This window comes from Canis lupus, chromosome 5, assembly GCF_048164855.1.
Source record: "Canis lupus baileyi chromosome 5, mCanLup2.hap1, whole genome shotgun sequence".
NCBI classification, from domain to species: domain Eukaryota; kingdom Metazoa; phylum Chordata; class Mammalia; order Carnivora; family Canidae; genus Canis; species Canis lupus.
Genome location: NC_132842.1, coordinates 71,019,127 through 71,042,975, shown reverse-complemented (window position 1 = coordinate 71,042,975; position 23,849 = coordinate 71,019,127). Strand labels below are relative to the sequence as shown.

Here is a 23,849-nt window from a genome sequence, read left to right as displayed (position 1 = left end):
GAAACTCAAAAACAAAACACTCAAAATGTCCAGCATGAAATCATAAGTTACCAGACACATCAAGAAACACGAAAATGTGACTCAAAACCACCAGGAGAAAAAAGAAGATGACAAGAGAAACCAACCAATAAATAGCAAGTGTGATAGAATTGGCAGGCTAGGATTTTAAAATAACTGTCATATACAGTTATGACATCAGAACTACAGAGAAAGAGACTTAGTTCTCCCACCTAAGGGAGGAGGGAAGAAATGAAAAAACTAAAAGTGGGAGGGAAAAAACTATATATAAATAAGTTCAGGGCAGCCCCGGTGGCTCAGTGGTTTAGCGCTGCCTTCAGCCCAGGGCATGATCCTGGGGTCCCGGGATTGAGTCCCATGTCAGGCTCCCTGCATGGAGCCTGCTTCTCCCTCTGCCTGTGTCTGTGCCTCTCTCTCTCTCTCTCTCTCTCTCTCTGTCTCTCATGAATAAATAAATAAAATCCTTTAAATAAGTTCACAGCCCTAAAGTAAAATATGTACAAAATGAAGAGAAAAATGAAGCCTATTAAAAAGAAATCAGGGGAAGCAAAATGAAAATTTCCCTAGATGGGAACAGCAGCAGAAAGGACGCTGCAGAAGAAAAGTTGAGCATACATGAAGCTAGACTAGTAAAAGCTGTGCAAACTAAGGCATCTTGAGAAGACAATTTACAAGAAAAAAAAAAAGGAATGGAGCATCAGCAAGTGAGACTGTATCAGAGGTCTACCATCTGCAAAACTGGAGTTCCAAAACGGGGAGGAAAGCATAGAAGATGTACTTACAGATTGAATTTTGTCCAGTAAAATATGATTTTATGAACATTATAAATGTACACACCCACAGATCTCAAAAACCCCAAACAGTGTAAATACAAAGAAAACAACACTAGCACACATTAGAAATTGCTGAAAATAACAGTGACAGAGAAAATTTTTAAGCAAGGCAGTAAGATACCTTATATGCAGGGAACTAATATAAGAATTACCACAGATTTTGTGTCAGAAACAACACAAGCCAAAAAGAACTAAGCAACTGCAGAATGACATCTTTGCCATGCCAAAAAAATTAATAACCTAGGAACTTAGAATTCCATCTTCAGAGAAAATATCCTCCATACATGGAGGCAAAATAAAACCTTTTTCAGACAAACAAGAGCCAAAGAATGTTTTGCAACCAGAGCTGCCCTACAGGAAATGTTAACAAGGGTTCTTTCAGTTAGGGGCACCTGGGCGGCTCAGACAGTTAAGCATCTGCCTTCAGCTCAGGTCATGATCCCAGGGTCCCAGTGTCAAGCGACCTGCTCAACAGGGAGTCTGCTTCTCCTTCTCCTTCTGCCTCTCCCCCTCCCCACTCAAGCTCACTCTCTATTTCTCTCCTCAAATAAATAAATAAAATCTTTAAAAACAAAAAGATTTCTTTAGGTTGAAGGAAAAGTTGGGACTTCTGGCTCCATATGTAAGAAGACTGGATGTCCATACTCCATCCCAAAGAAGAAAAAGCTGAGCAGACTGAAAAATCAACAACTTTTCTTAGACATCCTCAGATGAGGACATAAAGCAAACCACTGCCCCCAAGACTGGAGGGACAGACAGGCATTATAGGTCATCACAGCTACCCTGGGCAGAAACTCATGGGTGGACACCAGTATGGAAACCAGTGCCTGAGTAGGAAAACCTGAACTGTCTTGAATTGCTGGAAGCTTACGGTGGACAACCCTGGGAATTAAAGCTACAAGGGAACTCTGCCGTGGGAGAGCACCCGCAGTTTTGTGAGTTCTCAGTAAATAGTAGAGAAAGGTCCCCTCATGGCTTTGGCAGGGGAGGGGGAAAGGGAACATGTTGAAATTGAAAGGCCCTGGGGAACTCTGTTAGCAAAGCCTGGCCTCCCAAAAAAACAGAGCTTCGCCTGCCCCAGCAGGTACTATCAGAGCCTGGTACAGAGGAATGGAAATACCCACCTCCCTCCATTCTATCTCTAGCCATCTTGTCCCACCTGTGAGGGGAAGAAAAACTAAGAAACATATAGGAAGTTTATGGTCCAGAGGTACAGTCTCACTAACAGACTGAGCCCTAACCATATGGAATTACAGAACCTTCCCCTTGCCCCACACCTCACCACCACTTCACTAAAGGCCTATTTAGTTCTTTTTACCAAGGATATGAGGTAGGTAGGCTATCAAGAACAAAAACGTAAGGTATGTACGCAAGAAAAACAAAAGCGACAATTTAAAGAGACAGAACATGCATCAGAACAAGACATGGCAGGGATGTTGGAATTATCTGACCTGGAATTGAAAACAACCCTGAATCTATGCTAAGGGCTCTAACAGGTAGAGTAGATAGCACGCAAGAGCAGGTAAGCAGTATAAGCAGAGAGAAAAATCCCAAGAAAGGACCAAAAGAAAATGCTACAAGATGAAAAACACCGAAATGAGATGCCTCTGATGGGCTTGTCAGTTGACTGGACAGCGAAGAGGAGGGAAGATGCCAACAAATGAAACCTGAGATTTCTCCCAAATGAATGAAGAGTACCGGAAGTGGTAAATAGGTGAATAAATAGAAAAGATTTTTCAGGAAATTCTCCTGAAAAGGTCATCCTTTAAAGCCAAAAGTGTTAACAATGTACTGAAGAATCTAGAATGTGGCAAAGTTAAGGCAGGAACACAATGGGTGAGAGGAAGGGGGGCAGACGTGAAGGCATACTGCGGTCAGGCTCTTCCATGACCCGTGACGTGGTGCGATAGTATTTGCAGACAGATAATACGATGTTAAAGTCATATGTTGTAAACCAGAGAGGAACCTCCAAAATCTACATCCAAAAAATGAATAAGCCAATAGAAAAATCCCTCACGAAAGGCTTGCTGAAAGATGGTGGGTCTGGTGATATGGTCACAGATGATTGTGAGCAGCATGTGAGGTCACAATTTCATGAATTTGGGAGGGACCCACAATTTTGTGTGGGTGCTTTGTCAGATTACTGCCTAGTACCCCCCTCGTGGCCATCCAGGTCTTTAAGTACTATGGGTCCAACTGTGTGACTAGAGATGGTGTTTGGAGTAAGTGTCATTGCTCCCAAGAAATGAAGAAAAGCCACCACCTCCCTCCTCGATGTAGGACTCTTGTTAGCATGACTCAGAGAAAACAGGGTCCCATCTATCTGTTTATGAAAAGCAGCATTTTAAGATTAGCACATGGGGATGTACTTCAATTCTTTCATGTGCTTAAGTATAGTAGCTAATGAATCCAGCACTCTTGTTGGATGGGACGATGGGACGATGGCATGAGTCTACCATTTGCCTTTATAAGGGCCTTCGCGGGAGTGGTGGGATCTGTCTTCGTTCAGGTCATGATCTCAGAGTCCTGGGGTCAAGCCCCACATTAAGCCCCATGTCGGACTCCACACTCAGCGGGGAGTGTGCTTGAGTTTCTCTCCCCACACCCCATTTTCTCACACCCCATTTCCTCTTTCAAATAAGTAAATTTCAAAAAAATTCCCTTACAAGGAATTTTACTCATTATGCTTGGATTTGGGGTACATCCCAATCCATCACTACTCTGACACATGGCAATTACTCTATACAAAGTCAAATGTAATGTTAAATCCAAAACCACACAGGAAAAGAGTTCAGTTCCCAAGGAAACAGCGAAAGCTTAGTAATGTAAAACTTTACAGCATCAAATTAGCACGAACTTCCAGTAGCAACTGGAGAGGCTCCTTCCAACACTCATAAAAAGAATCACAGAAGCTTTCATATTACCAAATGGTTTTAATGGCCTTACAGATTTGGTGAATCAAAATGAAACATCTCCACCTCTCATCCCCCCCTTATTTTTTTTCTAGATCAAGGTGAAATTGATTGTCATAGCCGAGTTTTAAGAGTCCATATTCCTGAAGCCCCCGTGAGCAAGATGGTTCGCTAATCTTGGCTGTCAGCTCTCCTTTCAGTCTTGTACACAAAGCTCCACAGATGCCATAGGGAGTCAACGTCGTCAGTAGGTCTTCGAACCAACTTTGACATTCGCCACACGGTCTGCCACAGTAAAGTACACCGAGAAATTAGTAGAGTTCACCAGGGCCTGGTGTTTTTCTTACCACGCTAGATATACAGGAGCTGTTGGGGTTGGGTTTTAGAAGAGGAGTTGGAGGAGTGAAGATGTTTCTCGGCCTCGGTTTTTTCTCAACAGTGAAGACGTAGAAGGAGGAAGAGGGAAACCATGACCACATGGACAGTCGATTGGAGGACGCAGACGGCAGACCCGGTGGGAGCGGCTGTGGTGGCAGCAGCGAGCGTGGTAGCAGCCTGTAAATAGCTCTCCTGGGGCAGGAGCAGCGCCAGAAGCAGCAGCCCCAGCTGAAGCCTGATCAACACCGCTCTTCCCATGGCCCCCTGTCGCCTTGAGCTCTGTGCTCGGTCCTGAGCTCCCGGTGGCTGCAGGCGAAATGGCCAGGCCAGTAGCGGCAGGGCCTTAGATACCCTCCCCCGCCAGGAGCATCACAATGCCACCTGCATCGTGGGCGGGGGTGGGGCGGGTGGGGCCTTAGCATCAGCCAGGGAGTGTCATAATGCCAATGCCAACCCCTGCTGGTTGGCAAAGGGGCCTTTGGTGCCCCTCCCCTCCACCCTGCAGGTGCCCCCACACACACCTGTACACCACACCCTGCCTCCACAGCCTCAATTGCCTGTTACTTTGCCTTTGAAACCAAACATCTAGAACTTATTGGGAGCCCCTGAGCCTCATTACTTAGAAATATAAGATTCCCACTGTCCGTCTTCCGAAGGGCATTATTTTTCTCCGGATCCTTAACAGCAGCGCATGTTTGTTGTTGAAGGTCAGTAGTACTGAGTACCGCACGCGAGGTTTGTACCCCGAGATCATCGCTCTTGGTATTTGGTATGTTTGTAGACAGTCTGTATGCATGCCTTCCCGCAGGACAGGTTTCCTACCCAGAATGTTGGCTCAACATTTATAATGGCCAATTTTCCTGTCATTTATAATCTTTTTAAAAAAAATGATTTATTTCATTTCTTTAAAAGATTGTTAAAAAGACTCCACACATTGGGGACACCTGAGTGGCTCAGTGATTGAGCATCTGCCTTTGGCTCAGGTAGTGGTCCTGAGGTCCTGGGATCGAGTTACAGGGAGCCTGCTTTTCCCTCTGCCTGTGTCTCTGCCTGTGTCTCTGCCTCTCTCTCTCTCTCTCTCTCTCTCTCATAAATAAAATCTTTTAAAAAATAAAAATTCCACATTGAACTGCGTGCATGTTTGGAGTTTTACCCTCATCGTGTTTGGCTTTTATTCTTCTGGATTTCGAGAGAGGAAAACACATCATGGTATTAGTCTTGGTTGTTTCTAGGTGATAAGAGTCTTGTATCTTCCCATTTTTCTATATTGAGTTTACCTATGGAGGTTGAACTAGTAATTTGCAGCCAGAGGGATGGGTATTGTTTTCTTTTCTTGAGGAGTGGGGTTGGTGGAACTCAAGCCAGAATAAACCAAAGTGGAAATTACTTAAAAAAAAAAAAAAGACTATAGACAATTGATGGTAAAAATTTTAAAAGTAATCAACAGAAGTCCATGGTTCATGAAGGGCACTTAGAGTCTGAATGGGAAATGATCCCCCCTGCAGGACTGTGGTGGGGAAAAATAATCCATACACTGGTGTTTGAAATTTGGGGTATGACTTGTAATAAGAAATTTAACAGAAGTTTGTTTGTTTTTTAACTTTTGGCTTGGAGTCTCTCAATAGCTTCTGGGAGCCTCAGTCCCTCCCAGGGAAACGGGGTGAATCTAAGAGCCTGCTTGATAGGAGTCATGGGAGGATTAAGTGAGGGAACTTGGAGAACAGGCTTAGCATGTGCCTGACTGCCCTCGTGGACAGAGCCGGGACAAGGGGAGAGACACGCAGACCATGAGAACAGAGTCAGAACCAGGCCTCCTGACCCCTCTTCCTCAGCTACCACAGTGATGAAGTGATGACGAAGGACCTACTATGTGCTGGGCCTGTCTTAGGTTCACTTCAAAGGACCAGCGAATGTGACCTCAAAGATATCTGGACTCTACTTATTTTGGCCAAAAGAGAGAGCATAGTGGGCTCCGTGCATATCAGGTTGAGTTTTACAAAACCAGCTTGTGCAGAGGCGGGAAGCAGCATCCTGTGTCCTGTGCTGCTCAGCCGGCCTTTGGCTAGGAATGAATCCTGCTCCACACTGAGTGTGAGGACAGTCCTCCAGCGGCCCCACCGCTGCTGTGAAGCCTGGCCCAGGGGCAGCCAGCCCATTCGCTCTAGCTATTTCCTCGAAGAGCAATGTGATGAAGATCAAACGAGGGGGGTTGGTCTCAGGTGGCCAAAGAAGACCTCTCGGGAGAAGCAACATTTGAGCTGAGACAATGACAGAATGTCAGGGCTGATTCTCCAGCCCAAGGTCAGGGGGTGACATTTTCAGGTGATAGGAGCACACCAGGGTGGACGCTGTGCTGCACTCAGCCACAGAACCGAGGGGGTATCGGGAGGGGTGCCGTCTAAGCAGAGAGCCCAAGTGAGGTCCGACTGGAGGCAGAAGCTGCCGAGCTGCAGCCCACTGCCCCCCACCATCCGGGGTGGTCAGACATCCTGATTTTTAGGAGAAAGGGAAATCTGATTTTTAGGGGTGAGATCTCAATTTGTAAACATTGGGCCTCCACCTCCACCCCTCCTTTCTTTCCCACCTTCCTTTCTTCTCCACTGCACAGTGTTTATTTCCAGAAATCTTCCCAAGCGTCTGCCATTTACACTTTGGAATTAGAATGTTCTCTATTTCTCTTTCCCAGAGGGAGGCTGCTGGGTGAGACTTCACTGGGGTTGGTGTCTGCCCTTCTGGAGGTGAAGCGCCATGGCAGCACTGGCTTTTGTGAGCCAATTGCAACCTCTGATATTTACTGAGCAGTCCAGGACTTCTCATGAATGACCAATTTGGTCCATCTCCGGACGCTGTGAGGTAGGTGCTACCATCTGCACTAGCCTGATGAATAAATCAAGTCTGAGAAGCTCAGAAATAAGTCTGTGGCTACGCAGCAAGTAAAGGGTGGAACAGGGACAAAGATTCTATCTCAGCCCCAAAGTCTATTTTTCCCCTATACCAGTGGATCTCAACCAAGGGGAATTCTGCTCCCCCACCCCTCAGAGGATATCTGGCAAATTCTGGAGATATTTTCAATCATTGTGACTCAGGGATGCTCTTAGCATGTAGGAAACAGAGACCAGGAATGCTGCAGAGCATCCTCTAATACATAGGACAGCCCACCCCTAAAAAAGAAGGATCTAGCCCAAATGTTAATAGAGCTGAGTCTTGAGAAACCCTGACCTACAGGTCAAGGTCTGTGAGCTTCCTGGGGTCCTGAAGGATGTGCAGCATTTGGGCAGAACAAGAATTTGGACGGAGAATTCCAGAGAGAGGCGGCTTCGAGGGAAAGAAGGCATAAGGTTAGGAACAGTGCATGTTCGAGGGACCAGTCAGTGGGGCTGCGGTGGAAAGTTCAGGTCCAGGAGCAGGAAGGGACCAGCTCAGCCGCAGGGGCGGACCTGCCCGGTGCAGGTCAGAGCTCTTTGGCTGAACCCCACTTGCTCCTTGTGGCTGAGCTTAAACGGAAAGGCACTGGCTCGCCTGACTGGGCGGTCTGAAGATGGATAGTCGGGGATGGGAGCAGAGCCTGATTCCAAAGAAAAAAAAAGAAAATGCCAACCAGACAAAAAGAAAAATATATTCATGAGTCAGCACATGCCTCAAGCTTGCAGGCATCAGACACTGTTCTAAGCATTCTATGTGTCTGATCTCATTTATCTTCACAGCCACCCTTTAGGTGGATATTATTATTTCCAGTTTGTAGATGAGGGAAATAAGGCTCAGAGACATTCAGTAACATGCCCAGGGTCACACAGCTAGTAGCGGGTGGCAGACACTAGATTTGGACTACAGTTCCTGATCATGCCCACGATGCTGAGTGGCTTCCCCAAGTAGGAAATGAGGATCCCACAGGACACAGGCATGACACCATCAGAGCTGGGCTTTAGAAACACTCCAGGGCACTGTGGGGGCAGATCTAGGGGGAGGGGGAGGACTGGGCAGGGTCCAGGCAGGAGCCAGGGAGCGCAGGACTCTGCAGGACAGTGGGGGTTTGGGAGGGACCCAAGTGTGATGCTCAGCACAGTCCCCTGGGCCCTGGGGCCCTCCTGCACTGGGGGAACAAGGGATGGGTGCAGGGCAGGGGCTTGCAGTGACTGACGACCCAGCTCCGAAGGCATCTCTGGGTTTGCTCCATTTTCCAGCTCATCCCCTCACTTTGGGCAGATGGAAACAAGCCCTATAAGTCATCCTTCTCCAGCTGCATCGAGGGAGGGAGAGGGGCCAGAGCCAGGTCACAAGAATGGCAGTGGCGGTCCTTTTCCCTGGAGGGTTTGGGGAGCAGGAGGTTGTCATTCTTATTACTGTGCACCAGGAGCTCTTAGAATCTCACATCCCCAGGGCCACTTGCCATCATGTCCCTTTCCTTCATCTTAGAAGGACTCAGCCTCACTGCCAGGCTTGGTTACCCCATCTCATCAGATCCAAAGCCTCCCCTGGCTCCCATCTGCCACCACCTCTGCCTTCACATCCCCAGGGCTGGAGTCACAGATTCCACAGACGCTCAGCTCCATCGCTGACCTGTGCCATGGACCTGCACTGCCCTGCACCCTCTGGCCCTGCCCAGCTGCTGACACCAGGGAGTGGCCCTGTTAAGGATGAGGTGCTACTCTGTGAGCCTGCCTTCCTTCCTTCCTTCCTTCCTTCCTTCCTTCCTTCCTTCCTTCCTCCAGCAAACACTGAGCGAGCCCCACATGGCGCTGCTCCCTGAGGAACACATGAACAGAGCTGAGTCTTGAGACAGGGGACAGACCAAGGCAGTCTCATGGGGCTCGTGGTCCAGCTGCACCCACAAAGGGCGTGGTGAGCCTGTCAGGGCCCCCCTTCCCTCCTGAACCTGCTCCTTCTCTGGTCCCCATTTTGATGATGGCTCCACCACCCACCACCCACCCAGACCTCCCAGATCCGAAACCTGGGGTCACCTTCAGTCCTCCCCTGCTTTGGAATCAATCGTGAAGCCCTGTTAAGCATGAAGCCTGAGTTCCCCTCAAGACCACCTTCCCCTCTGCCCTGCCTGTGTCCCCCACCATCTCCTGGTGAGCTGGGCCTGGCTCCTCCCGGACTCCTGGCCCCAGCCTCTCCCTCTCAGGGCCCAGAGGACTCATCCTAATTCAAATCTGACCATATGGGTAGGGCCCTTTACCAGACACCAGTGTGCTAGGATAATTCACAAGCCCCCCTCTCTGGCACAGGGGTCACTACCTTCTGGCTTCCACTCTCTCCCCCAAACCCAGCTCTTGGCCTCTGTCCTGTGAGAGGAACCACTTTCTCCATTGAACCCCTGAGGTTCCTGAGCAAATCAGGCCCTTGGCCTGGTGCATCTCCTCCTCCTCTTCCTGCTAACCTCCTAGTGTCTCCGTCAACACTCAGCTCAGCCATCAACCCCACTGGGACACCCTTGTGGGTGCCCAGGTGGGTTGGACCCCCATAGAGCACTCACACGCTGGCCCAGTACTCAGCTCTGACACTGTGCAGCAGGCAGCCTCCCACCAGGCAGTGACCTGGGGACCAGGGTGGCCCCTTCCCGCCTCTCAGGGGCTGATGATCCCTACACAGGACAACAGGCAAGTCTGTGGGGTTGTTCGATGGTAAAGTGAGGGAGGGTGTGGGGCAGGAGACTCCCAGTTCTGCAGGGGTCACCCTGTCATTTCTGCACGTGGGCGGCTCATCTATCCCTCCCAGCAAACCCACGCTGTCCCCACTTTGCAGATGAGGACACTGAGGCTGGGGAGGGCAAGGGATGTGCCCAAGTCACACAGCAGGAGGATGAGGATGCAGGGCTCCATCTCACACCTCCTGGCTGCAGAGTCGGCACCTGGTTCAGCCCAGCCCTGAGCTCCTGAAGAGCCGGCGACTCCCCTCTAGGCTGTTTGCCCCCTGAGAGCAGCAGCTCTGCTTCATTCACTCTGTGTTCCTGTCCTGCTGCTTCCCACGCTCCAGACCCAGGACCCCCTGCAACAGCTGCTTGCTTACCATCAGGAAGCAGCCTGGCTCAAATATAACCTACAAGAGCAAATGAGAGCTCAGGGGCTGTGACATATAGCAGTGCCACGATTGAAGCGGGTGAGCCCCGGGGTCCCCGAGGAAGTCACCATTTTGTCAGAAACAATGAGTCTGTGTCTGCCAGTTAATCCCAACACTGCATGGGTCATGGCAGGGGAGGTGGCAGCGTTTTGATGGGGCAGCAAGTCTGGTTTCCTGGGCAGATATCTCCCAGGAGGCAAGGGGGACTCATTGGACAGCCTGTGATCAAAATGCCGCTACAGGACACCATCTCGATTTGCTCAAATCCATGGGATCTGTGCTTTGGCTCCCTGAGTGAGCCAGGCCGTCAGGGAGGAAGAGTGTTGGTCCAATAACCATTTTTCCTCGCCACCTCCTGGGCTGGTACAGGCTGGCTGGCTGACCCAGAACCATCTAGCACCCCAAGAGCCATAGGACAGAGGCCATAAAGGGAGGGCGAGGAAGAGGAGGGCAGCACCAACTGCTGGTTATGGGTCAGTCGCTCAAATGCTACGTGACGGTGGGAAACGCCTTTGCCTCTGTGAACCTCACTTTCCTCGTGTGCACAATTGGATAACAGCCTCTACCTCTCAAGTTGTTAAGAAGCTTAGTGAGATGACCCCTGAATCCCTTTGTGTGGCACCTGCTGGGCAGTGAGCACCCAGTAAACACTGACTTTTATTATGTGGCCGATGTTGGCATGGTCCACGTCTAAATGCTTTTGATGATTCCTCTGGTCCCTGAATTCCCTGATTCTACCGACTCCAGGAGTTTCAGGACTCATTATCAGAGATGGAGAAAACTCCATCAGTGTGGGTATGGCACCCTCAGGATCGAAGCTGTCTAAACTTGCAGGCTGGTTTCACTAGCTTGGGGCATCCCAGAGCTAATGTTTATAAGCGAAGAGCCAAATTAAAGCAAGAAAGAATCATATCAATGTCGAGGCTGAGAAAGTTCACAGGAGCAGGAAGGAGGCCCTGGAGAAGGAGGCAAGGAAAGCAAGATGAAAGGGATCCACCTTCCTCTCCCTCCCACTACCAACCCCAACCTCGAGTCCCAGAAACACTATGCAGAGCCCACCTTGTACCCCTCAATGTATGTTCATCTTCTTTGATAATAGAACCTCAAACGTCAGCTGGCTACACGGCTTCAAACAACAAAAAACTACATTTCCCAGCTTTCCCTGCAGCAAGGTAAGGTCATGTGACCATGTTCTGCCAATGGCCTGTGAGCAGAAGTCATTGGCACGCATGCTTGTTTGTGTGCCCGTGTGCATGTGCACATGAAACTTCCAGGTTATATCCTTGAAGTTATGTCCTGTCCTTCCCCATTTCCACTGGCTGAAATGTGGACCCGGGGGTGAGGCATATCTCATCAATGGATGGGATTAACACCTTTGAAAGGGCAAAGCAACAAAATGCAAGGATCTTGGTCCCCAGCATGGTGGAGCCATCACATGAGCCCCTGATAGTTCACTCCAGGAGTTTATAAGAAAGAATACACTTTTTTTAAGACTTTATTTATTTATTCATGAGAGACACAGAGAGAGAGGCAGAGACACAGGCAGAAGGAAAAGCAGGCTCCCTGCAGGGAAGCTGATGAGGGATTTAATCCCAGGACCCCAGGATCACCACCTGACCCAAAGGCAGGTGCTCAACCACTGAGCCACCCAGGTGCCCCAAGAATACACTTCTTTCTTAACTACTGATGCATTGAGCTTTATAAACCATATCATAACATGTTGATCGTGGCACTGGGCAGCCTTGCACCGTGGCTGAGTTCTCTCAGGAAAACCTATGCCAAGGTCCGGGGTCTCAGTGTCCTCCCCCTGCAACATAAACTACCCCAAAACGTCGTGATTTAACAACAGTCTTTGATCTAGTTGACAGTTCTGAGAGTCAGCGAATCTCTAGGCTCGGCGGGGCAGTTGTCTCCTGCGGGCTGGCCGGGTCTGGCCGGCTGCACGAGGGGACAGCAGGGCACCACGGCTCCTCATCCTCAGTGGGTTAGTCCCGGCTCGCTCAGACTGGAGACAGGGTTCTGACCACGTGAACAGGCACAAGGGCACATGGGCACTGACCTCATGGTTTCCTATTGGCTGTAGCAAGTCTAGGGGTGGGGAAGAGAGACCCCACTCCCCTCAGGGTGGCCTCCTTGCAGTCATCCAGTCCCCTTGCCACTACCATCCTGACTTTTCCAGTGTTCTATCTTTCCTGCTTGTCTCTGAGCTCCATGAAGACAGAATTATTGTTTTCTTCACCTCGGTCTCACCAGTATCTCACCCAGAGCCAGACTTACAATGGGTGCTCGGTATAGACTTGCAAGTGAATGAATGCATGAAGGAATGCATGCATAAATGCATGAATGAACACATGCATGAATGAATGAATGAACCATCGAAACAGGAATGAAACAGGGGCTGCCTCTTACCCGTGCCTCCCCCACTGTGGACACAGACAATGGGCTGTGTGGACTAATGCTCAGGAACTTCCCTTCATGCATTTGTTCTTCCCCTCTCCTGCAAAGTTTGCGGGGTCCTCTGCCTAAGCTGGAGCTCTGGCCACTTCCTGTCTCTGTGCCCTTGGGCAAGGTGCTCCCCTCACTGTGTCTTGGTACTTTGCTGGTAAAGTGCGGCTGTCATGAGGAGTGGGGGAGGTAACTTGGGTGAAGCATGTGACAGCCAGCCTGGGAAAAAGGGAGCACCAACCATGTTAGTTATCATTAGTATTTTTTTTAAGATTTTATTTATTCATTCATGACAGAGAGAGAGAGAGAGAGAGGCAGAGACACAGGCAGAGGGAGAAGCAGGCCCCATGCACCGGGAGCCCGACATGGGACTCGATCCCAGGTCTCCAGGATCCCGCCCTGGGCCAAAGGCAGGTGCCAAACCACCAAGCCACCCAGGGATCCCTAGTTATCATTAGTATTAAGAAAGACTCAGAGCCCCAGCATGTCCTCCTCAGTCAGGACTCGGACTCTCACTGGGCAGATGTGAGATTTCACCCCAAAAGAATTTGGGGTCTCCTTTGGAGATGCCCCCTCCCACACACACCCCAAAGATTCCCCACCTCAGCCCATTCATAGCTGCCTCATAGTTGGACTCAGCCATCCACAGAGTAAGGGAAGGAAAGAGAATTCGTGGCACCACTGCCTTAGTGGTGGGATGACGGTTATGAATGGCTGGTTGGCCTGCCACCACAGGTCACATCCATAGGGAGGACCCTGGGGCGGGCATGGCTCAGGATGGAGTCTTCCTTCCTGCAGGGCATGCTCGGCCCGCAGCACCAGCCTAGTGGAGCCATCAAATAAATCCAACATTTAGGAAAAGGGGGAGGGATGGGGGACTTCAGCAGACACACTCCTGAAATGTAATGGTAATAAAAGAGAAAAATGGACCAGCTTGCTCCAGATAACCAGCGCCAGGGAAGTAATTTCTCTGCCCTGAGTCACGATGCTGGTGGCAGAGACACCTGCCCAGGTAATTCATCAGCCTCAAATTAATGGACTCCTCATGAGTTGCCTGCACATGTCTCCATCCAAGGTTCTCAGAACACCCCTATTTAGATTTTATCAAGACTGTTTTTCTTTCTCAGCCCTGATCAGGGAAGAAGGCACCATACCAGGGGGCACAATTGAATACTGATTTACCAACAATGACCCAGAGTAAAAAACAATGTTCAAATGAACCAATTGTTTCCAACTGCCAGAGACCTCCCGGGGCCTCAGTTTCCCCATGAGTCACTGAGCTGCTCGTGCTAAACCAGGCACATGAGAGCCCAGTCTTGCATTCATGGGGGAATAAAGCATTGTGTAGAAAATGCCTCAGTTTCCTCAGCTGCTAAATGGAATAAGGGTATGGGATGACAAGGACTCTCACTTTGTTGCTTGAAATCTTTTTAAACAAGCATATATTGTCATTGTGCTAGGATTGACAAAATAAAGCACCATGAAAATATAAATTGAAAGTGGGAGTCCGCACCTCATCAGTCTGCAGGAGAGTTGAACTAGGTGGGACTTAGGATGCCCACAGCACATGGCCAGTACACAATGAGCACTCAATGTCTGTAGCTGTCAGGCTGCTCCTATTACTGTGGTCGATGATGGCTGTTGCTGTTGGAAATCAGGGTTCTTGGCAGAATGTTGACTGCCTGACAGTGAATATGGAGAAGGACCTCTCTGATTCATCTATAAAATGAAACACTGCTTTCCTGCCTAGAGGCAAAGGGATGGACTGAAAGACCACCAAAAGCACACAAAAAGACCATCTCCAAAAAATGATACAAAAAAAACCCTAAGGCTACAGGCTGAACAGACTTTGTGCTGGCAAACCAACCCCACACAAGGTGTTGCTACGAGACTGTAAAGCCTAAGAATCGCTGAGGGCAACCATAGCAATAAGCCAATTCCACCCTGAACCTCTTCACGATAAAAAACACTTAACAAACTAGGAATCGAGAAAAAAAGTACCTTAACATAATAAAATCCATATGCGAAAAGCCCACAGGAAACATCATACTCAAAGATAAAAGACTGAAAGCTTGTCCTCTAAGATCAGGAAAAAGGCAAGGATGCCCTCTCTTGCCATTCATATTCAACATCGTACTAGAAGTCCTAGCCAGAGCAATTAGGCAAGAAAAGGAAATAACATTTGCACATGGACGTTTGTAGCAACTTTGTTCATAATTTCCAAAACTCAGACGCAACCAAGAAATCCTTCAGTAGATAAGTGGATAAATAAATTGTGGTGCATCCAGACAGCAGAATAGCACTCACTCAGCACTAAGAAGAAATGGGCTATGGGACCATCAAAAGACATGGAGGAACTTTAAATGCATAACACGAAGTGAAAGAAGCCACTCTTCAAAAAGAAAAAAAAATAGAACAAAGGGAAAAACAACTATACCTCTCCCAGGAATTCACACACACACACACACACACACACACACACACACACACACCACATCAGAAGCATAAGCAGGTTTAAAATAGGGTGGATGACCCAAGACATGGGATTCATTGCAGGGAAAGTGCCTGCTCACAGGGAGACAAAATCCTGCAGGTGCCATTACCTGTCACCTGCCTTCCAGGGTGAACCTGGGACTTGTCACTAGTTTTTGAGAATTTTTTTTTTTTTTGTGGTAGCTTCAAAAGCCATTGTGTCAACATTTTCCCCCTTTATCAAAAAACTGCCACTTTTGTGAAGTGTGCGCAGTAGTAGGGGAAGAGAGCAGAGGAAGTGAGTGTGGTTTCTCTCCTCCCTCTCTTGCAAACCCTGATGCCCCTACCCCCCCATCAACCCCACTTCCCATCCCTTAGCCCCCCCCCCAGGGACACCACAAGCTCCTCTCTGGCCTCAACTGCTGGTGACATTTGCAGACAATGCTCAGGATTGTGCAGAGTCTCTCTGATGCCAACTTCCCAGGCACCCTGTTCTTTAAGAGCCACCTCTGTGAAAGCATTTAGGGCCCATTTCCCTTCTAATATGGGTCTTATCTATCTCCTTCCCCCATTAGTGCCGAGCACAGTGTCCAGTACTTAAGAGCTTGAGAAAACACTGTTTGGATTGAAAAGAACATTAAACAGAAATTTAACATGCTTTTAAGGTTGCATTGGAGCATGAAAAGAAAATGTTTGAAAATCAAAGTCCTTTTCTGTTGCTCCCTGGAGAGCACAGCACTTCAAGAAAGCCTTTGGCAAATGCTTTTGTAATGTGCAAAAGTATGGGATCCTTTTGTACTATAAAAACCCCTCACTCATGACACGGTGAATATATATATATATATTCATATATATTCATATATATACATGTGTGCATTCATTTTAAATGTATAGTATTAATATATAAATATTATTAAACAAATATTACATAAGTATCTAGTGGATACTTATACAGATCATCTCTCTAGTCCCGCCCCTCCAGGATACCCACTATTAAATTGAGGGTTTTGTTTAGCAATTGCTCAGATCAGAAATATTTCAACTTCTCAGGATCAGACAAAGTTTGATGACTTTTTTATTATGAGACAGAAAATTTGAGAAACCAAGACACACAATCTGGCCCACAGAGTTTCTTTCTCTCTGTTCCCTAGGAAGAGCAGTGCCCACGATATGCAACGATTACCCACTGTCACCTCCTTCAGTCTGAGGAGTTGCCATCTCTCTGATGGCCCAAAGCCCAGAATCACTCCCACCAGCGGGGGTGGAGGGGTGGGGGGGCAACTGCTCCCAAAACAGGGGTTCTGACTGCAGAACAGAAATGAAGCCCAGGGTTCACAAGTGCTCACAGCTCTCTTAGCTCATCCAGGACACTCAAGATTTTTCTATCCTTGATAGGAATATTAAGAAGCAGGAAGACACCCAAAACTCTACAGGACTTTGCATGAGAATGATATCTGTAGTCCATGGCAGTTTTAAAACAGGTTTGCAGATTTGCTGACACTCCTTCCACTGAAAGGCAGGTCCCACGTTCCTCCCCCTGAATCTGGGCTGAGCTTTGGTGACTCATCAGCCAGTGGACACAGAATATTCTCACCCTGTCCCTAGGAACCCCCCCTCAAAGGCTCACCACGGATGTCGTCAGGTTCAAGGCCCGGGGTCTCACCATCTAAAGCAGGTCCAGGTGCAGAGGAGCTCCTCAGGTACAGCTCAACAAGCACAGGTGCCCAGTGGGGGAGAAGGGAGAACGAGCATAGAATACCCTGTCAAGGGGGATCCCTGGGTGGCTCAGTGGTTTAGTGCTTGCCTTGGGCCCAGGGCATGATCCGGGAGTCCTGGGATCGAGTCCCACATCGGGCTCCCAGCATGCAGCCTGCTTCTCCCTCTGCCTGTGTCTCTGTCTCTGTCTCTCTCTCTCCTTCCCTCTCTCTCTCTCTCTCTCTCTCTCTCTGTCATGAATAAATAAATAAGTAAAATCTTTAAAAAAAAAAAGAAAGAAAGAAAAGAAAACCCTGTCAAGCAAACTAACAGTAAAACGAAGTCATGCGATGGGTTTGTAGCAGGAATGAGTGATGGGAGACATAATGGCATGTTTTGCCCTGATGAGGATGAACCCATGGAGGGAGGAACATTGACAACTCAAGAAGGACAGTGCTGCCAGAGCCATGTCCTTGACAGGTGGGAGGGGTGGAACCTCTTGCACAGGTGACCTTGATGGGGCATGGAGAGCACCATTCAGAGAGTGCCAGACCCATCACAGATCCTCCCCAGGTTCTCTCAACACCAGAGCAGGAGGCTGATTCTAGCTGGGAAAACCATGGCCAGCTGTGGGGACCAGGATAACATCAATCACGCAGGGCCATTTAGAGCTGAGACTCGAGCTGACAGGGGATGTGAAGGTCATCTGGCTAAAGCCTCTCATCCTGCAGATGCAAAGTCCAGGGCCCAAGCCCACAGGGACCTAGAAGCCACCAGACAGACCCAGAGGCAGAGTTTGGCCTGGAACCCCAACTCCCGACTCTGAATCCAGTTGTCCTTCCCCCAGGATTAGATCTGTTTCCAGCCCAGATCCCCAGCCTTCCCCCTTCCATGTAGATTCTTCTTCTTTTTGAGGTTTTGTGTTTTGTTTTGTTTTGCTTTTCAGTTTTATTGAGATATAATTGCTACCCACCATCATATCCCTACAGAGTCTGATTCTCTCTAGAGCAAGTCCAAGTAGTTCTCTGCCCCGATACGGCTTGCAATCTCTGAGTCTATGCCACCCTGACCGCCTGCAGGTACCTGGAGTCAGTCCTGCAGAGTGAATGTTTGAGATCATCTCTGGCACCACCGGCCAGGACCCGGTGGCCAGCAGACATGTGTCAAAGCCCAGCCCCGCTCCCAAGAGGTCCCCATAACTGACGGTCACTGTATGCTGCATCTACAGGAGACAGTCCCACTTCAGACTTCCCAACCATCATGGGAGAACTTGTGATTAAAACTGATTTGTGGAGGTTGGAAGGCTTCGCATGAAAATCTCAGTAGTGAGACTGCTGGACTCGGGCAAAAATGCAAGGCCATCATTTAACTGTTTGGGTAAAACACAACGACTGCTATGAAATTTTAATTAAATTCTTATTTGTGTTAAATAATTCAGCACTGACTGCCCAGGCCTGTCTCTGGAAGGGAAGCCAGGGCTTGCCCACTCCAGTGGAAAACCATAAATGTCAGAGGTGCTCCATATGGGGTGAATATGGACCTTCCCCATTGCCAGCCCTGGTGATAACCTTCCTTCCCGGGGAAGTCAGCTTCTCTGTCACCTGGCAGAGTGAGCAGGCTGGAGGAGCAGCTGGGGCCAACCCAGAAGAACTCTGGGGCTGGCAATTGTAGAAAGACCGTGGAGTTCAGGGTCCAGCAGAACAAAGCATGAATCCTGAGTCTACAACTCACCTGCTGCAAGATCTCAGCACATCACTCCATCTATTTGAGTCCCATTTCCGCACCTGCAAAGCAGGACTACCACTCCCATCTATGCAGAAATGCCAATTATTTTTTTCCTGCACATATCTTCTTACCAGCCCAAAGCCTGTCAAGAATCTTCTCCAATCCCCTCCAATGTTCTCCACTCCCCAATCTTTAGCAGGCCTGGAATGGACACCTCATGCAAGCTGGAAAAATCAGATCCTCCGTCCTGGGAATTTCAGTGTGGAACAGGGAGGCAGAGTTAAACATCTGGAGAGAATCAAATCAATCAGCCCCCCAGTAGAGGCCGTTATTATCTTGGGTCACCAGCAGAGAAGTAAGTCTACTAGGAAATTTAGAAGATAGGCAAAGGGAACAGAGATGAGTCATCCTGCGGACCCAGTGAGTGGGAAGGCACAGAGAAGTCAGAGTCAGAGAAAGTCTCTCCCGGGTGACTTGCAGGTCCCAGGATACCTGGTGGGCTCCTACATTGGGATCAAGGCATCCTAACCCTATTTCTACCTGAGTTCCTTTCTATGGGTTTGCTAACTAGTTGGGATTCATTTCTGGGTCCAGCAAAAAGAGGATTAATCCAATGATTGGTGTACTAGGAGCTTGCAAGGTTAGAGTCGAGTTAGGAACAACTTACTGGGGTCTCCAGTGATGGCATCAAGAGCAGAATTCTACTTCTCCTTCCATGTGTTGTCTCCATTGTCAGGCTACACCTGAGATACAGGCAGAGCAGCTGGGGCCAACCCTACTCAACCCTACACCTGAGTAACAACAGCTCTAAATAAACTTCTGGGTTCAAGTACAGTGGAAAGAATCTAGTTCAAGTTTAGTGGGAAGAGCAAGAATATATTTTTCGGAAGCCCCAGTAAAAGGCTCATGGTAAAACAGTGGCTCTGGTTGGGTCACATGCCTATCTCTGAGCCAATTATTGGAGCCAGAGGAATGGTCTGAATGGATTGGTTTGAGCCTGAGGCTCACCTCTGAGCTGTGGGTGCATCCCCACCCATGAACTGAACGTGAAGAAGGAGATAAGGACCCACATGAAAGTGGCGCTGCTGATAAATGGGTAAGGAATGCAAGCAAACAACCCTGATGAAGACATGACTTCATGGGTAGATAGCGAGGGCCAAATGAAGTTCCTTATGTGCCTTAACAGGCTGGTACTTAATAAATGCTGATTTCTCCACTTTCTTGCCCTCGAGTTTGTACCTTTCCTGTCTAACTCAGGCTAGAAACTCAGGCCACTCCCCTCCCCATCCAATAGTTTGGTCCTGTGAGACTAGCGACCAATCTCTCCACCTTTTTCACCTTCTCATGTGACATCCACAAGACTGTCTGGTCAATGCTTGAACTCAAGGACAGAATTCATTCTCACCTCCTCCCTGAAACCTTTCCAGAACCTTCTGGTGACACATTTTGCTAGGTGAGGATGCGATCTCTCAGAAGAGGGATGTGTTTTTACAAAGCACTTGGCCTGCAATTCTAGTAGCTGCCATTAGGAGGTGGTATATGTCAGCAGTCTCAGAAACCCGTGAATCTCTAATTCCTTTTTCTTTGCAAAGCTGTATAGTCAGTGGAACTCTATCAAAAGGTCATGATTTTATTGGCAGGTCCAGTATATCATAAAGATCTGGGTTTTAATTCTGACTCCGACATTTAATAGTTAGAAAATTTGCGCAAATGACTTAGCCTCTCTCAGCATTAATCACTTCTCTCTTAAACCAGGATTAACGCCATCAATATCATTGGGTTGCTGCAAAAATTAAGTCCAATAACATATGCAGTGTACTTAGCACAATACCTATCACACAATAGGTACATGGTGGATATTAGTTTTTCTCTGCAACAACTTAGAACTGTGTTCCATACGTTATTTGAAACTCCACATATATTGTTTCATAAAACTCTACTATAGACTATGATTAGTCAAGATAAAAGCCATAATGGCTTCTACTACTAACATCCATGAATAACAATGTTTCTTTGGGAAAATATACTTCAAACTCCAGAACTACACAGCACATCCTCCCTCCCCTAGGCAGCTCCCTAAAAAGACAATGTATTTAGGGTAGTACCTAGAGCAGAGGGGGTGAAGCAGAATGGGACCGCTCTCCAGATGTAGGGAGGCTCTTCCATCCATGGTTATTATAATAATAATAATCGCACCAACTGTACATTGCTCGGAAGCTTATTGTGCACCATCATTTTCTTAATTCTCCAGGACACCTTCTAAGGAAAGGACCAGCACTATCCTCATGTTACAGCTGAAGGAACAGAGCCCCTGTAAACGTAACAAGTTTACCCAGTCTTCACAGGTCTGCGTGACTAACTCCAGCCCCCTGCCCCTGACCACTGCACTCACTGCCCTTCCACTCTTGGGTGTCCATTGGTATAGCCTTTAGGGCTCACGATCCCCCTCAATCAGGAATCTCCCAATTCCCTGACCCCATAACAGTAGACGGCAAAGACAAGACAGTCTAGGCCTCCCTGCAGGCTCCCTCCAGGTAGTGCCCGGGGGCACAGTGGGTGTGTGTGCAGGCTCAGGGGTCTTGCTGCTAGGTGTGCATCCTGCTCTGATGCTTACCGTCTGTCTGTGTCACTCAGGCAAGTTGCTATCCTCTCTGAATTCCAGCTTCCTCATCTCAAAGTAGGAAAAACACCTCCTTTTCCCTCTATAGACTTCAGTTCACCTCCCCTCCAACTGCAAAATAAAGCCCATGTCCATTGGCTCGTCCATGACTGTGTTCCCAGCCTAGTATGTGAGCTCCACAGGGCAGGGCCGAGCCCATCCTGCTCTTTGCCATGTCCCAGTGCCCAGCACATGGTAGGCCCTCAGTAAACACTTGTAACATGAACGCATGAGCAAGATGACCTCTGACCGCCCTGGGTCATCAACAAGCACTCCGTGGACCAGCAGCAGGAGCGTCACCCAGGGGCTTGCCAGAAAAGCAGCAGCTCAGGGCTCCCCCAGGCCCCTGGGTTAAGAGCTGCATCCGCAGGACCTCAGGGTAGGTGCATCCAAGTCCCAGAAGCCCCGGAACCTTAGAGCCTCCTCTGCCTCCCTCCATGATGCACGTTCATCAGGTCACCTCCCTGAGCTTCTGTCTTGCCCTCTGAAAACCAGCAGCTGTACCCACTTTCCCTGAAGACTGTCAAAAAGATTGAGTGGATCCTGGACTTAAAATGCCAGCTTCCAGGAGATGCTCCATAAATGGTGCTCAGTCTCCTTGGCTCTCGGGTCCAGGCTCAGGCCACTGCAGTAAGGACAGGAGCAGCTCATCGTGCCCTGCCCTTGGCCGGCTCTGGAATTCACTCTGCAGTGCAGGCTGGAGACACACCTGTCATCAGGAGCCCTGGGCTCTGGTCACCAGCTGGAACCAGCCACCCTTCTCTGGCAGGATGGGGAGACCCAGTCCCCACTACACACCTGTGGCCCACCCACCTGGCCTGCCTGGCACTGTGGCCCCTTCTGGAGCCCCTGCACTGTGCATCCCTGTGGGCCTCCCTCTGGCTGTCCCTCTTCATGGAGGAAGTGTCCCTTTCCTTGATCCCAGGCTGGCCCACCTGACTCTATGTCCCAGCTGCCACCTGCACTCTTGGTATATGACCCCTATCCCCCACCTCCCTGGCTGGTCATATGTCCCCTTTGGGACAGTCCCAAAGGAGACTGACAGGGCCCCTTCCAAGTTCTCACTGACCAATCTGATTCCAGGACCCCCAAGGGGCTGAAGCAGCCAGGAAAAGTCACCTAATGGGAGGGGAGGCTGAAGAGAATCGAGGTATGAAGAGGGTGAGCTTAGTACACCTCAGAGCAGGCCAGGTTGTGTGCACTTGGGTGTGGGGAGCATCCTGGGGGATTCTCACTTGGCCTCAGTTTTCCAGGGCTGGACAACAGCTTCCCCACGGGACACCAGGCTGAGCTCTATGTGGTTATCTGAGAAGTTAAGGGTCTGAATGGCCAGTGGGAACCATGGGAGACTGTCACACTCAGCTCCTTGGTCACCCCTGGGACTGGGGACCATCCAAGGATAGAGAGAATGTTGCATGTTTCCTCTCCTGTGACATCGGGGGGCAGGAGGCCTGAATCACCCCCCCAAGTCTCTCCCAGCTCCAGAATGCTTAGTCTCATCATGCATCCAGCCAGGCACCTCTGCCTTCACAGAGGCCATAGGGTCAGCAGGTGGAGGGGGCACACTGTCCCAGCAGAGTCAGGGCAAGTGCCCAAACCAAGGCCTCCTGCCTCCCTCTGCAGTGCTAAGGGCCCCCACAGTCCAGGTGGTATCCACCCCCATGGGCTGAGCATCACGAACACACTGAATCCAATCCCCACGGCAGCCCTGCAAGGTTGGGACTGTCACCTCCAAGCTAAGACTGGCCCCTGCTTCAGAGCCCATGAACTTCCTCACTGCCTTTGGCTCAGGTTGTGACCCCGGGGTCCTGGGATCAAGTCCCACATCGAGCTCCCTATAGGGAGCCTGCTTCTCCCCCATCTGTGTCTTGCCTCTCTCTCTGTCTCTCATGAATAAACTTAAAAAAAAGGGGGGGGGGATCCCTGGGTGGCTCAGCAGTTTAGCACCTGCCTTCCGCCCAGGGAGTGATCCTGGAGTCCAGGGATCAAGTCCTGCATTGGGCTCTCTGCATAGAACCTGCTTTTCTCTCTCTCTCTCTCTCTCTCTCTCTCTCTCTCTCTCTCTTTCTCTCCCTCTGTGTGTGTGTCTCATGAATAAATAAAATCTTAAAAAAAAAAAAAAAAGATGAGAACCCAGTGAAGACTCTGAGCAGAAGATGGACATGAACAGTTATATATTATAGTCATCATCATAACAGCAATCACCTTACATGCTAACAATGCCCAGGCCCCTCCTGTAAGCTCGTTAAATATGTATTCGTGTAATCCTCACAGCAACCCTGTGATGCAGGCACTATTATCTCCACCCATTACAGAGGAGAAATTAAGGCTTCGCGAGGTTACATAAACTGGTTCAAGGTTACATGGTTAGTAAGTGACAGAACCAGGATCAGAACCCGGGCAATCCGGCTGCAGAGCCCTGGCTCTTTATTGCTGCTCTATTTAAAAATCAAAAAGATTGATTATAGGGACACCTGGGTGACTCAGTCTATTGAGCGTCTGACTCTTTGTATCAATTCCGGTAGTGATCTCAGGGTCTGAGATGGAGTCTGCTTGGGATTCTCTCTCCCTCTACCCCCCAATCTCTCTCTCTCTCTCTCTCTCTCTCTCTCTCTCTCTCTCTCTCTCTCTCTCTCTCAGGAGAGCTGAGCC

At 49.1% G+C, this 23,849-nt stretch overlaps 1 long non-coding RNA gene across 2 annotated transcripts; it reads left to right on the top strand.

The window, feature by feature from the left end:
• Positions 1-3,624: 3,624 nt before the first annotated feature.
• On the top strand, positions 3,625-11,317 carry LOC140634050 (uncharacterized). Of its 2 annotated transcripts, none has more exons than XR_012031605.1 (4): positions 3,625-4,848; positions 6,828-6,994; positions 8,655-9,741; positions 9,887-11,317. It is a non-coding gene; the product is annotated as an uncharacterized lncRNA (long non-coding RNA). The 2 variants fall into 2 exon arrangements; XR_012031606.1 differs by having other exon boundaries at positions 3,717-4,848; positions 8,655-8,790.
• Positions 11,318-23,849: the final 12,532 nt, after the last annotated feature.